Below are 17,414 nucleotides of genomic sequence, written 5' to 3' on the forward strand. Positions count from 1 at the left end.
TGGGTACATGGCTGGAAGGGTGGTGTTAAAGCATGAGGGAGGAAGGTATGTGTTGTCAGCATTGTGTCTTTTGGGGGTGGAAGGCTTTGTGAGAAAAGATTTACAGGTTGCTGAAGTGTAGCACTGGGGTAAGCTTTTTAATTCATCTTGGGGTTTGGTGGTTAGTTATGGAAAGGTGTGGATGGGAAGGCTCTAGTGTTGTTGCACAGAACTGAGTGCTGAGCATATTGAGATGGATTGTATTTGGAGAATCTTTGTTTCAATGTGTAGGTGGTGAACATTTGTGGAAGTAGCTTTGTTTTATTTGCCTGTGATAGGGTTAATGACCACGATGGTGAAATGTAGTTTATGGTGGAGTAGACGAATTGTTTGCAGAGGATACTGGTTCTTATGTCCAAATCTGGTACCAATCAGTGTTCTGGGGGCATTAACTTTGCATGTTGCTGTTATGCTGATGTCTGTGATGTGGGAAAAGAAATTCAAGTGTGTTTCACAAGTGATACCTAGGACAGATGGTGTTTTGCTCAATAGAAATGATCAAACCTTTAAGGTTACGGAAGGGTGCTAGTTTGATACATGTCTGTCAGGATCAAAAGAGTGACTGTGGAGATGTAGACATTTTGTCATGGGTAAGCCACTGTTCCAATTGCATAATGTAATGCTTCTTGTTGCTTCTGTAGTGACAGGGTGCTGTGATGTGATTATAAGGTCATATGCTAATGAGAGAACCTACATACTACATCCTCAGGCACCTCATCAAAATCCATAAATACACTGAAAATCCTTACCAACCAATCAACAACACAGTCAGCTCCTTTCTTGATAAATTAACTGCAATACCATTCACTCCAGCTGCCTTGCCACGTTCCATTTTGCAAAAGGCTTCTACTACTTCTCTCTGCATCACACCAATCTCCAGACCCTCTCACTTTACAGATCATCTCACCTACAACTACCATCCTATCATCTGACATTGAACGGTTCTACAAAATACTCACTTCATCACTACCTGTTACCACTTCCCCTTTTGCTCCCTTCATCAACGTTCCTATTTGTTCTCTTAATTTCACACTGTATTTATATACAATGTCCTGCCAATGAAGTAGGGGCGACAGAGGTGTGGCACAACTATCAAGAATAACCATGAAAAAAACATGAAAACTGCATATTCACTTCCAAATAGTCCTTCATTGTTTCCCTTTCCTCATTATACACTCCTTTCAAGAAATGACCAGGAACTGAATCAGCAAAGTTCTGAAGTCATTCAAGGTCCATCTTTGCTAAATTTCAAGAATGGCCACTTCCAGCTTAGGTAGCCACAAAGTATCCCTGTTACGTAATTTCAATTTCATGAGCATTCACAAGCTTTCTATTGGATCCAAATCCAGTGAATTCCTTGGCCAGTCACTGAAAAACTCCACTGCTAAGTCCTTAAGCCAATCAGTGACTAGTTTGGCATGAAGCCCCATCATGCATGAACACTTTAGCCTTGCACTATTTGAACAAATCTGGAAGATGGTCATACCATAGCTCAGGGTTACTATGTCTGTTCATAGGTTCATTCTTTGGCAACTCTTACAAAGCTGCAATATCATAGTAACTGAAACAATTCCATATCATAAGTGAAGCACAGAACATTACAATGCTTGCAATGTACTTGGGTCAAATAGATCACAGCCTGATCAACTATACACATCCCTGCCATGGCCACCTATTACAGAATAGGTGGATTCATCACTCCACAAGATACTTCTATAATAGCCAAATCCCACTGTACATATTTCTCGCAAGAGTAGACTCTTTTCTGTTGGTGCATATGGGTTACGAGCAGTTTGGGATGCAGCTTGCAGCCCCAGTACTTAGGTCCTCAAGGAAGTGGCAATGCATTTTCCTTACAGACACATCACTGAGTAGTCTAGGTTTTTTTTATTTCTTTTGCAGTCAAGAGTGGATCCGCATCGATTTGAGTAGTCTAGGTTTTTTAATTCTTTTGCAGTCAAGTGTGGATCCACATCGATTTAACATTTAAAAACATTCAGAGTATGTGAAGAAGTTTTTCTTGCTTTTCCATGGCAGTTCTCAAGGGTTGGTGTACTGGTGCCACCACTTTCATTAAAATTCTTCACCCATCATTGTACACTGACCTCAAGCTCACACCAGTCATGTTACATATTTCCTAAAGTGGTTTAGGTTTATTTCCCTTGTAAAGTGAACTCATGGAAGCTCTTTTGTCACTTGTATGGTGAGTATTTGCAATCATAGTAGGTGGTAGAGGTACAAAAAGCGTAAAAACAATGAAAATCTATGGCATAAATGGAGAACACAACACAGCATTCCCATCTCTTACAACAGATAAACTGCTACTGAAGCGGGTTTATGAGGTATGTCAGCTAGAGAGCGCTAACTTCACCGATGGATATCATAACTATTTTAGGTGGGTTAAAATGATTTGCATCAATATGAATTGCCACAGGCCTGCTTGTGCCTACTTAATTGGCAGGCAATGTTTATATGTATCTAGTCCTCTAAAGATGTGGTAACACATAAAAGCGCTCATGATTCTCGTGTTTCCTTTTCCTAGTGGAGTTTCTACACACAAACACATGTATTCCCAGCATGTTGTAAAAGGCAACTAAAAGGGGAGGGACCAGGAGGCTGGAAAACCTCGCCTCCAATTTTTACACTCCCAAAAGAAGGAACAGAGAAGGGGGCCAGGTGGGATTTTCCCTCTTAGGCTCAGTCTTCTGTACTCAACACTACCTCTCTAATGTGGAAAATGGCGAATACATATGAAAAAAAGTATATACATACATATATAAATATATATATATATATATATATATATATATATATATATATATATATATATATATATATATATATATAAAATATTTTTTTTTTTTTGCTTTGTCGGTTTCCCGCGTTTGCGAGGTAGTGCAAGGAAACAGACGAAAGAAATGGCCCAACCCACCCCCATACACATGTATATACATACGTCCACACACGCAAATATACATACCTACACAGCTTTCCACGGTTTACCCCAGTCGCTTCACATGCCCTGATTCAATCCACTGACAGCACGTCAACCCCGGTATACCACATCGATCCAACGCACTCTATTCCTTGCCCGCCTTTCATCCTCCTGCATGTTCAGGCCCCGATCACACAAAATCTTTTTCACTCCATCTTTCCACCTCCAATTTGGTCTCCCACTTCTCCTCGTTCCCTCCACCTCTGACACATATATCCTCTTGGTCAATCTTTCCTCACTCATTCTCTCCATGTGAACAAACCATTTCAAAACACCCTCTTCTGCTCTCTCAACCACGCTCTTTTTATTTCCACACATCTCTCTTACCCTTACATTACTTACTCGATCAAACCACCTCACACCACACATTGTCCTCAAACATCTCATTTCCAGCACATCCATCCTCCTGCGCACAACTCTATCCATAGCCCACGCCTCGCAACCATACAACATTGTTGGAACCACTATTCCTTCAAACATACCCATTTTTGCGTTCCGAGATAATGTTCTCGACTTCCACACATTCTTCAAGGCTCCCAGGATTTTCGCCCCCTCCCCCACCCTATGATCCACTTCCGCTTCCATGGTTCCATCCGCTGCCAGATCCACTCCCAGATATCTAAAACACTTTACTTCCTCCAGTTTTTCTCCATTCGATCTTACCTCCCAATTGACTTAACCCTCAACCCTACTGTACCTAATAACCTTGCTCTTATTTACATTTACTCTTAACTTTCTTCTTTCATACACTTTACCAAACTCAGTCACCAGCTTCTGCAGTTTCTCACATGAATCAGCCACCAGCGCTGTATCATCAGCGAACAACAACTGACTCACTTCCCAAGCTCTCTCATCCACAACAGACTTCATACTTGCCCCTCTTTCCAAAACTCTTGCATTCACCTCCCTAACAACCCCATCCATAAACAAATTAAACAACCATGGAGACATCACACACCCCTGCCGCAAACCTACATTCACTGAGAACCAATCACTTTCCTCTTTTCCTACACGTAAACATGCCTTACATCCTCGATAAAAACTTTTCACTGCTTCTAACAACTTGCCTCCCACACCATATATTCCTTCAAACTTATATATATATATATATATATATATATATATATATATATATATATATATATATATATATATATATATATGGTTAAATTGATGAGAACTGCTATTGACGTTTGTGTAAATAAATTATACATTTCCTTTTTTCCATAGCCAGAGGTTGAACCATTATGTGACATTCATTTTTTTTTCATTCATTTCAAGCTAGAAGTTTCAGTTTTCTAAATTGTTTCTTACATTTTTCATATGTATATGTATGTATGTGTGTGTGTGTGTATATGTGCTTATGTATGTGTATGTGTGTGTATGTGTATATGTATATATATATGTATATTATCCCTGGGGATAGGGGTGAAAGAATACTTCCCACGTATTCCTCGCGTGTCGTAGAAAGCGACTAGAGGGGACGGGAGCGGGGGGCCAGAAATCCTCCCCTCCTTGTATTAACTTTCTAAAATGGGAAACAGAAGAAGGAGTCACGCGGGGAGTGCTCATCCTCCTCGAAGGCTCAGAGTGGGGTGCCTAAATGTGTGTGGATGTAACCAAGATGTGAAAAAAGGAGAGATAGGTAGTATGTTTGAGGAAAGGAACCTGGATGTTTTGGCTCTGAGTGAAACGAAGCTCAAGGGTAAAGGGGAAGAGTGGTTTGGGAATGTCTGGGGAGTAAAGTCAGGGGTTAGTGAGAGGACAAGAGCAAGGGAAGGAGTAGCAATACTCCTGAAACAGGAGTTGTGGGAGTATGTGATAGAGTGTAAGAAAGTAAATTCTCGATTAATATGGGTAAAACTGAAAGTTGATGGAGAGAGGTGGGTGATTATTGGTGCATATGCACCTGGGCATGAGAAGAAAGATCAAGAGAGGCAAGTGTTTTGGGAGCAGCTGAATGAGTGTGTTAGTGGTTTTGATGCACGAGACCGGGTTATAGTGATGGGTGATTTGAATGCAAAGGTGAGTAATGTGGCAGTTGAGGGAATAATTGGTATACATGGGGTGTTCAGTGTTGTAAATGGAAATGGTGAAGAGCTTGTAGATTTATGTGCTGAAAAAGGACTGATGATTGGGAATACCTGGTTTAAAAAGCAAGATATACATAAGTATACTTATGTAAGTAGGAGAGATGGCCAGAGAGCATTATTGGATTACGTGTTAATTGACAGGCGTGCGAAAGAGAGACTTTTGGATGTTAATGTGCTGAGAGGTGCAACTGGAGGGATGTCTGATCATTATCTTGTGGAGGCTAAGGTGAAGATTTGTATGGGTTTTCAGAAAAGAAGAGTGAATGTTGGGGTGAAGAGGGTGGTGAGAGTAAGTGAGCTTGAGAAGGAGACCTGTGTGAGGAAGTACCAGGAGAGACTGAGTACAGAATGGAAAAAGGTGAGAACAATGGAAGTAAGGGGAGTGGGGGAGGAATGGGATGTATTTAGGGAATCAGTGATGGATTGCGCAAAAGATGCTTGTGGCATGAGAAGAGTGGGAGGTGGGTTGATTAGAAAGGGTAGTGAGTGGTGGGATGAAGAAGTAAGAGTATTAGTGAAAGAGAAGAGAGAGGCATTTGGACGATTTTTGCAGGGAAAAAATGCAATTGAGTGGGAGATGTATAAAAGAAAGAGACAGGAGGTCAAGAGAAAGGTGCAAGAGGTGAAAAAAAGGGCAAATGAGAGTTGGGGTGAGAGAGTATCATTAAATTTTAGGGAGAATAAAAAGATGTTCTGGAAGGAGGTAAATAAAGTGCGTAAGACAAGGGAGCAAATGGGAACTTCAGTGAAGGGCGCAAATGGGGAGGTGATAACAAGTAGTGGTGATGTGAGAAGGAGATGGAGTGAGTATTTTGAAGGTTTGTTGAATGTGTTTGATGATAGAGTGGCAGATATAGGGTGTTTTGGTCGGGGTGGTGTGCAAAGTGCGAGGGTTAGGGAAAATGATTTGGTAAACAGAGAAGAGGTAGTGAAAGCTTTGCGGAAGATGAAAGCCGGCAAGGCAGCAGGTTTGGATGGTATTGCAGTGGAATTTATTAAAAAAGGGGGTGACTGTATTGTTGACTGGTTGGTAAGGTTATTTAATGTATGTATGACTCATGGTGAGGTGCCTGAGGATTGGCGGAATGCGTGCATAGTGCCATTGTACAAAGGCAAAGGGGATAAGAGTGAGTGCTCAAATTACAGAGGTATAAGTTTGTTGAGTATTCCTGGTAAATTATATGGGAGGGTATTGATTGAGAGGGTGAAGGCATGTACAGAGCATCAGATTGGGGAAGAGCAGTGTGGTGTCAGAAGTGGTAGAGGATGTGTGGATCAGGTGTTTGCTTTGAAGAATGTATGTGAGAAATACTTAGAAAAGCAAATGGATTTGTATGTAGCATTTATGGATCTGGAGAAGGCATATGATAAAGTTGATAGAGATGCTCTGTGGAAGGTATTAAGAATATATGGTGTGGGAGGAAAGTTGTTAGAAGCAGTGAAAAGTTTTTATCGAGGATGTAAGGCATGTGTACGTGTAGGAAGAGAGGAAAGTGATTGGTTCTCAGTGAATGTAGGTTTGCGGCAGGGGTGTGTGATGTCTCCATGGTTGTTTAATTTGTTTATGGATGGGGTTGTTAGGGAGGTAAATGCAAGAGTTTTGGAAAGAGGGGCAAGTATGAAGTCTGTTGGGGATGAGAGAGCTTGGGAAGTGAGTCAGTTGTTGTTCGCTGATGATACAGCGCTGGTGGCTGATTCATGTGAGAAACTGCAGAAGCTGGTGACTGAGTTTGGTAAAGTGTGTGGAAGAAGAAAGTTAAGAGTAAATGTGAATAAGAGCAAGGTTATTAGGTACAGTAGGGTTGAGGGTCAATTCAATTGGGAGGTGAGTTTGAATGGAGAAAAACCGGAGGAAGTGAAGTGTTTTAGATATCTGGGAGTGGATCTGGCAGCGGATGGAACCATGGAAGCGGAAGTGGATCATAGGGTGGGGGAGGGGGCGAAAATTCTGGGGGCCTTGAAGAATGTGTGGAAGTCGAGAACATTATCTCGGCAAGCAAAAATGGGTATGTTTGAAGGAATAGTGGTTCCAACAATGTTGTATGGTTGCGAGGCGTGGGCTATGGATAGAGTTGTGCGCAGGAGGATGGATGTGCTGGAAATGAGATGTTTGAGGACAATGTGTGGTGTGAGGTGGTTTGATCGAGTGAGTAACGTAAGGGTAAGAGAGATGTGTGGAAATAAAAAGAGCGTGGTTGAGAGAGCAGAAGAGGGTGTTTTGAAGTGGTTTGGGCACATGGAGAGGATGAGTGAGGAAAGATTGACCAAGAGGATATATGTGTCGGAGGTGGAGGGAGCAAGGAGAAGAGGGAGACCAAATTGGAGGTGGAAAGATGGAGTGAAAAAGATTTTGTGTGATCGGGGCCTGAACATGCAGGAGGGTGAAAGGAGGGCAAGGAATAGAGTGAATTGGAGCGATGTGGTATACCGGGGTTGACGTGCTGTTAGTGGATTGAATCAAGGCATGTGAAGCGTCTGGGGTAAACCATGGAAAGCTGTGTAGGTATGTATATTTGCGTGTGTGGACGTATGTATATACATGTGTATGGGGGGGGGTTGGGCCATTTCTTTCGTCTGTTTCCTTGCGCTACCTCACAAACGCGGGAGACAGCGACAAAGTATAAAAAGAAAAAAAAAAAAAAAAAAATATATATATATATATATATATATATATTTTTTTTTTTAAACTATTCGCCATTTCCCGCGTTAGCGAGGTAGCGTTAAGAACAGAGGAATGGGCCTTTGAGGGAATATCCTTACCTGGCCCCCTTCTCTGTTCCTTTTGGGAAATTGAAAAAAAATAATGAGAAGGGAGGATTTCCAGCCCCCCGCTCCCTCACCTTTTAGTCGCCTTCTACGACACGCAGGGAATACGTGGGAAGTATTCTTTCTCCCCTATCCCCAGGGATAATATATATATATATATATATATATATATATATATATATATATATATATATATAATATGGTTTTTGTAACATTTTGTTACAATAAATTAACATTCATTAATGAAAATTTTTTTAAAATATCATTCACCATAAATCATCAAATACTGACTGACACTGTTAGCGGCAACACAACATGGTGCATAGGTGACATATGATGGGTGGCACCCTGCTTGTCCTGTTTCTTTATCTCTAATATGTACATGAATCAGTCAAACTCTCTCCAGCCTTCATGTTATTCTTCAGATCATAAGTGATAATCATAAAAGTGAATAGTATTTAGCCTCATACAGCACAAAATCCATCTCAACAATAAATGATTTCTTTCACTCTTAGTTGCTGGGACTGATGTCTATTGAGTTGACAAATGTTTTCACAATTATAAATATTAGTCACTTATCAAATAAATACACTACCCACAGTATGTGGTATCTCAAAATAATAAAGAAAATATGGTCTACATAAAGATATTTTCCATGCACAAGTGTGTGGTGATGGTACATTTAATTCAGGTTAACCCCTAAGCAGGCATTTGAAACTGAGCTTATTGAACAATGGATGTCACTGAGCAACACATTTAAATGAGATCTGATTACAAGATTAAAAAACTACATCAGGATTCCTGGACGATAATGCCATGTGACAGGTACTTTTGTGACATTTCTGTGTATAAACTTTAACTTCTTCATTTTTCACAGTATTTTTTCAAAAAAAAAAAATCAGTGATTATACTTGCTGTAAATATCCACATCTATGCCAATTTCAGATACTATCCATTAACATATGCACACAATTGTATGTTCAAAGACTTGTGAAACATATATATGTTGGTCCACAGAAGAAAGAAGTGCAAATTCTGCACACAGGTAGGCTAAAAAGACAGTGGGAAGTTATAAAGTAGACATTGCCAAACGAGTTGCTGCTGTTGTGTCCAACTTCATGATACGAACTTTAGTTCGGGGAAGGTGACGTTTCACTATAGCTTCTAGAGTTTGTAGCACCCACATGTTATATATATAAGACAAGGGAGCAAATGGGAACTTCAGTGAAGGGTGCAAATGGGGAGGTGATAACAAGTAGTGGGGATGTGAGAAGGAGATGGAGTGAGTATTTTGAAGGTTTGTTGAATGTGTTTGATGATAGAGTGGCAGATATAGGGTGTCTTGGTCGACGTGGTGTGCAAAGTGAGAGGGTTAGGGAAAATGATTTGGTAAACAGAGAAGAGGTAGTAAAAGCTTTGCGGAAGATGAAAGCCGGCAAGGCAGCAGGTTTGGATGGTATTGCAGTGGAATTTATTAAAAAAGGGGGTGACTGTATTATTGACTGGTTGGTAAGGTTATTTAATGTATGTATGACTCATGGTGAGGTGCCTGAGGATTGGCGGAATGCGTGCATAGTGCCATTGTACAAAGGCAAAGGGGATAAGAGTGAGTGCTCAAATTACAGAGGTATAAGTTTGTTGAGTATTCCTGGTAAATTATATGGGAGGGTATTGATTGAAAGGGTGAAGGCATGTACTGAGCATCAGATTGGGGAAGAGCAGTGTGGTTTCAGAAGTGGTAGAGGATGTGTGGATCAGGTGTTTGCTTTGAAGAATGTATGTGAGAAATACTTAGAAAAGCAAATGGATCTGTATGTAGCATTTATGGATCTGGAGAAGGCATATGATAGAGCTGATAGAGATGCTATGTGGAAGGTATTAAGAATATATGGTGTGGGTGGCAAGTTGTTAGAAGCAGTGAAAAGTTTTTATCAAGGATGTAAGGCATGTGTACGTGTAGGAAGAGAGGAAAGTGATTGGTTCTCAGTGAATGTAGGTTTGCGGCAGGGGTGTGTGATGTCTCCATGGTTGTTTAATTTGTTTATGGGTGGGGTTGTTAGGGAGGTAAATGTAAGAGTTTTGGAAAGAGGGGCAAGTATGAAGTCTGTTGGGGATGAGAGAGCTTGGGAAGTGAGTCAGTTGTTGTTCGCTGATATACATACCTACACAGCTTTCCATGGTTTACCCCAGACGCTTCACATGCCCTGATTCAATCCACTGACAGCACGTCAACCCCGGTATACCACATCGATCCAATTCACTCTATTCCTTGCCCTCCTTTCACCCTCCTGCATGTTCAGGCCCCGATCACACAAAATCTTTTTCACTCCATCTTTCCACCTCCAATTTGGTCTCCCTCTTCTCCTTGTTCCCTCCACCTCCGACACATATATCCTCTTGGTCAATCTTTCCTCACTCATCCTCTCCATGTGCCCAAACCACTTCAAAACACCCTCTTCTGCTCTCTCAACCACGCTCTTTTTATTTCCACACATCTCTCTTACCCTTACGTTACTCACTCGATCAAACCACCTCACACCACACGTTGTCCTCGAACATCTCATTTCCAGCACATCCATCCTCCTGCGCACAACTCTATCCATAGCCCACGCCTCGCAACCATACAACATTGTTGGAACCACTATTTCTTCAAACATACCCATTTTTGCTTTCCGAGATAATGTTCTCGACTTCCACACATTCTTCAAGGCCCCCAGAATTTTCGCCCCCTCCCCCACCCTATGATCCACTTCCGCTTCCATGGTTCCGTCCGCTGCCAGATCCACTCCCAGATATCTAAAACACTTCACTTCCTCCAGTTTTTCTCCATTCAAACTCACCTCCCAATTGACTTGACCCTCAACCCTACTGTACCTAATAACCTTGCTCTTATTCACATTTACTCTTAACTTTCTTCTTCCACACACTTTACCAAACTCAGTCACCAGCTTCTGCAGTTTCTCACATGAATCAGCCACCAGCGCTGTATCATCAGCGAACAACAACTGACTCACTTCCCAAGCTCTCTCATCCCCAACAGACTTCATACTTGCTCCTCTTTCCAAAACTCTTGCATTTACCTCCCTAACAACCCCATCCATAAACAAATTAAACAACCATGGAGACATCACACACCCCTGCCGCAAACCTACATTCACTGAGAACCAATCACTTTCCTCTCTTCCTACACGTACACATGCCTTACATCCTCGATAAAAACTTTTCACTGCTTCTAACAACTTTCCTCCCACACCATATATTCTTAATACCTTCCACAGAGCATCTCTATCAACTCTATCATATGCCTTCTCCAGATCCATAAATGCTACATACAAATCCATTTGCTTTTCTAAGTATTTCTCACATACATTCTTCAAAGCAAACACCTGATCCACACATCCTCTACCACTCTGAAACCACACTGCTCTTCCCCCAATCTGATGCTCTGTACATGCCTTCACCCTCTCAATCAATACCCTCCCATATAATCTACCAGGAATACTCAACAAACTTATACCTCTGTAATTTGAGCACTCACTCTTATCCCCTTTGCCTTTGTACAATGGCACTATGCACGCATTCCGCCAATCCTCAGGCACCTCACCATGAGTCATACATACATTAAATAACCTTACCAACCAGTCAACAATACAGTCACCCCCTTTTTTAATAAATTCCACTGCAATACCATCCAAACCTGCTGCCTTGCCGGCTTTCATCTTCCACAAAGCTTTCACTACTTCTTCTCTGTTTACCAAATCATTTTCCCTATCCCTCTCACTTTGCACACCACCTCGACCAAAACACCCTATATCTGCCACTCTATCATCAAACACATTCAACAAACCTTCAAAATACTCACTCCATCTCCTTCTCACATCACCACTACTTGTTATCACCTCCCCATTTGCGCCCTTCACTGAAGTTCCCATTTGCTCCCTTGTCTTACGCACTTTATTTACCTCCTTCCAGAACATCTTTTTATTCTCCCTAAAATTTAATGATACTCTCTCACCCCAACTCTCATTTGCCCTTTTTTTCACCTCTTCTCTTTCACTAATACTCTTACTTCTTCATCCCACCACTCACTACCCTTTCTAATCAACCCACCTCCCACTCTTCTCATGCCACAAGCATCTTTTGCGCAATCCATCACTGATTCCCTAAATACATCCCATTCCTCCCCCACTCCCCTTACTTCCATTGTTCTCACCTTTTTCCATTCTGTACTCAGTCTCTCCTGGTACTTCCTCACACAGGTCTCCTTCTCAAGCTCACTTACTTTCACCACCCTCTTCACCCCAACATTCACTCTTCTTTTCTGAAAACCCATACAAATCTTCACCTTAGCCTCCACAAGATAATGATCAGACATCCCTCCAGTTGCACCTCTCAGCACATTAACATCCAAAAGTCTCTCTTTCGCACGCCTGTCAATTAACACGTCATCCAATAACGCTCTCTGGCCATCTCTCCTACTTACATAAGTATATTTATGTATATCTCGCTTTTTAAACCAGGTATTCCCAATCATCAGTCCTTTTTCAGCACATAAATCTACAAGCTCTTCACCATTTCCATTTACAACACTGAACACCCCATGTATACCAATTATTCCCTCAACTGCCACATTACTCACCTTTGCATTCAAATCACCCATCACTATAACTCGGTCTCGTGCATCAAAACCACTAACACACTCATTCAGCTGCTCCCAAAACAGTGCCTCTCATGATCTTTCTTCTCATGCCTCAGGTGCATATGCACCAAAATCACCCACATCTCTCATCAACTTTCAGTTTTACCCATATTAATCGAGAATTTACTTTCTTACATTCTATCACATACTCCCACAACTCCTGTTTCAGGAGTATTGCTACTCCTTCATATATATATTATATTTTTTTTTTTTTTTTTTTTTTTTTTATACTTTGTCGCTGTCTCCCGCGTTTGCGAGGTAGCGCAAGGAAAACAGACGAAAGAAATGGCCCAACCCCCCCCCCCATACACATGTACATACACACGTCCACACACGCAAATATACATACTACACAGCTTTCCATGGTTTACCCCAGACGCTTCACATGCCTTGATTCAATCCACTGACAGCACGTCAAACCCTGTATACCACATCGATCCAATTCACTCTATTCCTTGCCCTCCTTTCACCCTCCTGCATGTTCAGGCCCCGATCACACAAAATCTTTTTCACTCCATCTTTCTACCTCCATGTTGGTCTCCCACTTCTCCTCGTTCCCTCCACCTCCGACACATATATCCTCTTGGTCAAATATATATATATTTTTTTATTTGCTTTGTCGCTGTCTCCCACAATTTGCAAGGGTAGCGCAAAGAAACAGACGAAAGAATGGCCCAACCCACCCACATTACACATGTATATACATACACGTCCTACACATGCACATATACATACCTATATATCTCAATGTATAGATATATATACAAACACAGAATATACATATATACACATGTACATAATTCATACTGTCTGCCTTTATTTCATTCCATTGCCATCCCTCCACACATGAAATACAACCCTCTCCCCCCACATGTGCATGAGGTAGCGCTAGAAAAGACAACGAAGGCCACATTCATTCACACCCAGTCTCTAGCTGTCATGTATAATGCACGAAAAAACCACAGCTCCCTTTCCACATCCAGGCCCCACAGAACTTTCCATGGTTTACCCAGATGCTTCACATGCCTGGTTCAATCCAATGGAAGCACATCGACCCCAGTATACCACATCGTTCCAATTCAATCTATTCCTTGATGCCTTTCACCCTCCTGCATGTCCGGGCCCCGTCCTCAAAATCTTTTTCACTCATAAGTATATATATGTACCTTATTTATTACACTCTGTCGCTGTCTCCCGCGTTGGCGAGGAAGCGCAAGGAAACAGACAAGAAAGAATGGCCCCAACTCACCCACATACACATGTATATACATACACATCTACACATGCACATATACATATATACACATGTATATACATACACATCTACACATGCACATATACATATTACCCAATACGAAAAATCATACTTGTCCTGCCTTTATTCATTCCCATCCGCCAACCATCCCACACATGAAATAACAACCCCCTCCCCCCGCATGTGCGCAGATACTCTAGGAAAAGACAACAAAGACTACCATTCGTTCACACTCATGTCTCTAGCAGTCATGTATAATCACTGAAACCACAGCTCAAAGCTGTTTGTTTTATATATAATACGGGCTATGAATATAGTTGTTGGCGCAATGATGCGTATGTGCTGGAAATGAGATTTTTGAGGACGAATATGTTGGTGTAGAGGTGGTTTGATCGAGTAAGTAATGTAAGGGAAAAAAAGATAGATGTTGGAAAATAAAAAAGCGTGGTTGAAGAGCAAAGAGGGTGTTTTTGAAAGGTTTTTGGGACACAATAGAGAATGTGTGAGGAAAGATTGACCAAAGATATATGTGTCGGAGGTGGAAGGGAACGAGGAGAATGGAGACCAAATTGGATGGTGGACAGATGGAGTGTAAAAGATATTGAGTGATCGGGGCCTGACATGCAGGAGGTGTAAGGCGGTCAAGGAATAGAGTAATTGATCGATTTGGTATACCGGGGTCGACGTGCTGTCAATGGATTGGAACCAGGCATTGAAGCGTCCGGGGTACCCAACGAAATTCTTTGGGGCCATGAATTGGAAAGGGAGCGGTGGATTCGCATTAATAACTAACAGCTTAGAGACAGAGTTGTGAATGAATGGTGCCTTGTTGTCTTTTCCTAGCGCTAACCAACTCGCACCCATGAAGGGGTAGGGGGGAGGTATTCCATTGTGGCGAGTTGCGATGGGAATAAATAAAGCAGACAGTAGAATTGTACATGTAAATATGTATATGACTAGTGTGAGTATATATATGTGTACATTGAATGTATAGGTATGTATATTTGCGTGTTGTGGACGTTATGTAATATTGTTATAGGGGAGGGGTGTGGGCCATTTCTTTCGTCTGTTTCCTGTGCGCTACCTCGCAAACACAGAGACAGCAACTAAAGCAAAATAAAATCAATTTTTTTTTTTTTTTTTTTTTATTTTATACATTTGGTTCTGTATCCCGCGTATGCGAGTAGTCCCAAGGAAACAGACAAAGAAATGCCCAACCCCCCCCATACACATGTACAACACACGTCCACACACGCAAATATACATACCTACACAGCTTTCCATGGTTTAACCCCGGACGCTTCCACATGCCTTGATCAACCACTACAGCAACGTCAACCCCTTATACCACATCGCCCAATTCACTCAATTCCTTGCCCACCTTCCCCCTCCTGCCATGAATCAAGTGCCCCGATCACACAAAATCCTTTTTTCACTCCATCTTCCCCCTTCCAATTTGTCCTCCCTCTTTCTCCTCTTTCCCTCCACCATCCGACACATAAATTCCTCTGGTCAATCTTTCCTCACTCATTCTCCCATGTGCCCCAAACATTTTTCAAAACACCCTCTTCTTCTATCTCAACCACGCTCTTTATTTCCACACATCTCTCTTACCCTTTACTTTACTTACTCGAATCAAACCACCTAACATCACACATTGTCCTCAAACATCACCATTTCCAGCACATCCATCCTCCTGCGCACAACTCTATCCATAGCCCACGCCTCGCAACCATACAACATTGTTGGAACCACTATTCCTTCAAACATACCCATTTTTGCTTTCCGAGATAATTTCTCGACTTCCACACATTCTTCAAGGCTCCCAGAATTTTCGCCCCCTCCCCCACCCTATGATCCACTTCCGCTTCCATGGTTCAGTCCGCTGCCAGATCCACTCCCAGATATCTAAAACACTTCACTTCCTCCAGTTTTTCTCCATTCAAACTCACCTCCCAATTGACTTGACCCTCAACCCTACTGTACCTAATAACCTTGCTCTTATTCACATTTACTCTTAACTTTCTTCTTCCACACACTTTACCAAACTCAGTCACCAGCTTCTGCAGTTTCTCACATGAATCAGCCACCAGCGCTGTATCATCAGCGAACAACAACTGACTCACTTCCCAAGCTCTCTCATCCCCAACAGACTTCATACTTGCCCTCTTTCCAAAACTCTTGCATTTACCTCCCTAACAACCCCATCCATAAACAAATTAAACAACCATGGAGACATCACACACCCCTGCCGCAAACCTACATTCACTGAGAACCAATCACTTTCCTCTCTTCCTACACGTACACATGCCTTACATCCTCGATAAAAACTTTTCACTGCTTCTAACAACTTGCCTCCCACACCATATATTCTTAATACCTTCCACAGAGCATCTCTATCAACTCTATCATATGCCTTCTCCAGATCCATAAATGCTACATACAAATCCATTTGCTTTTCTAAGTATTTCTCACATACATTCTTCAAAGCAAACACCTGATCCACACATCCTCTACCACTTCTGAAACCACACTGCTCTTCCCCAATCTGATGCTCTGTACATGCCTTCACCCTCTCAATCAATACCCTCCCATATAATTTACCAGGAATACTCAACAAACTTATACCTCTGTAATTTGAGCACTCACTCTTATCCCCTTTGCCTATTGAACAATGGCACTATGCACGCATTTCCCGCCAATCCACAGGGCACCTCACACCATGATCATACATACAATTAAAAAACCTACCAACCATCACAATACAGTCACCCCCTTTTAATAAATTCCACTGCAATACCATCCAACCTGCAGCCTTGCCGCTTTCATCTTCATCAAAAGCTTTCCACTACTTCTTCTCTGTTATTAACCCAAATCATTTCCCTAACCCCCTCAACTTTCACACCACCACACTCGACCAAAACACCCTAAATCACCACTCAATCATCAAACACATTCAACAAACCTTCAAAATCACTCACTAAAACCATCTCCTTCTCACATCACCACTACTATTTTATCACTCCCCAATTAGCGCCCTTACACTTGAAGTACCCATTTGCTCCCTGTCTTACTCACTTATTTTCCTCCTTCCAGAACATCTTTTTAAATTCTCTACCCTAAAATTTAATATTACCCTCTCACCCCAACTCTCAATTGCCCTTTGTTTCACCTCATTCTCTTTCACTTAATACTCTACTTCTTCATCCACACTCCTACCTTTTAATCAACCCAACCTCCCACTTCTTCTCATGCCACAAGCATCTATTTGTGCCAAATCCATCATGATTCCCTAAATACCATCCCATTCCACCCCCCACGCCCCTAACTTCCATTGTTTCTCACCTTTCCCATTCTTACTCAGTCTCTCCTGGAACTCCTCCTCACACAGGTTCTCCTTCTCAAACTCACTTTCTTTCACCACCCTCATTCACCCCAACAATCACTCTTCTTTTCACTGAAACCCAACAAATCTTCACCTTAGCTCTCCACAAGATAATATCAGACATCCCTCCAGTTGCACCTCTCAGCACATTAACATCCAAAAGTCTCTCTTCTCGCAAACGC

At 41.8% G+C, this 17,414-nt stretch overlaps 1 protein-coding gene across 3 annotated transcripts in view; it reads right to left on the bottom strand.

The window, feature by feature from the left end:
- Positions 1–17,414, bottom strand: part of LOC139757994 (uncharacterized) — a 69,082-nt gene that overhangs the window by 34,554 nt on the left and 17,114 nt on the right. The window lies entirely within an intron of this gene.

This window comes from Panulirus ornatus, chromosome 29, assembly GCF_036320965.1.
Source record: "Panulirus ornatus isolate Po-2019 chromosome 29, ASM3632096v1, whole genome shotgun sequence".
NCBI lineage: Eukaryota > Metazoa > Arthropoda > Malacostraca > Decapoda > Palinuridae > Panulirus > Panulirus ornatus.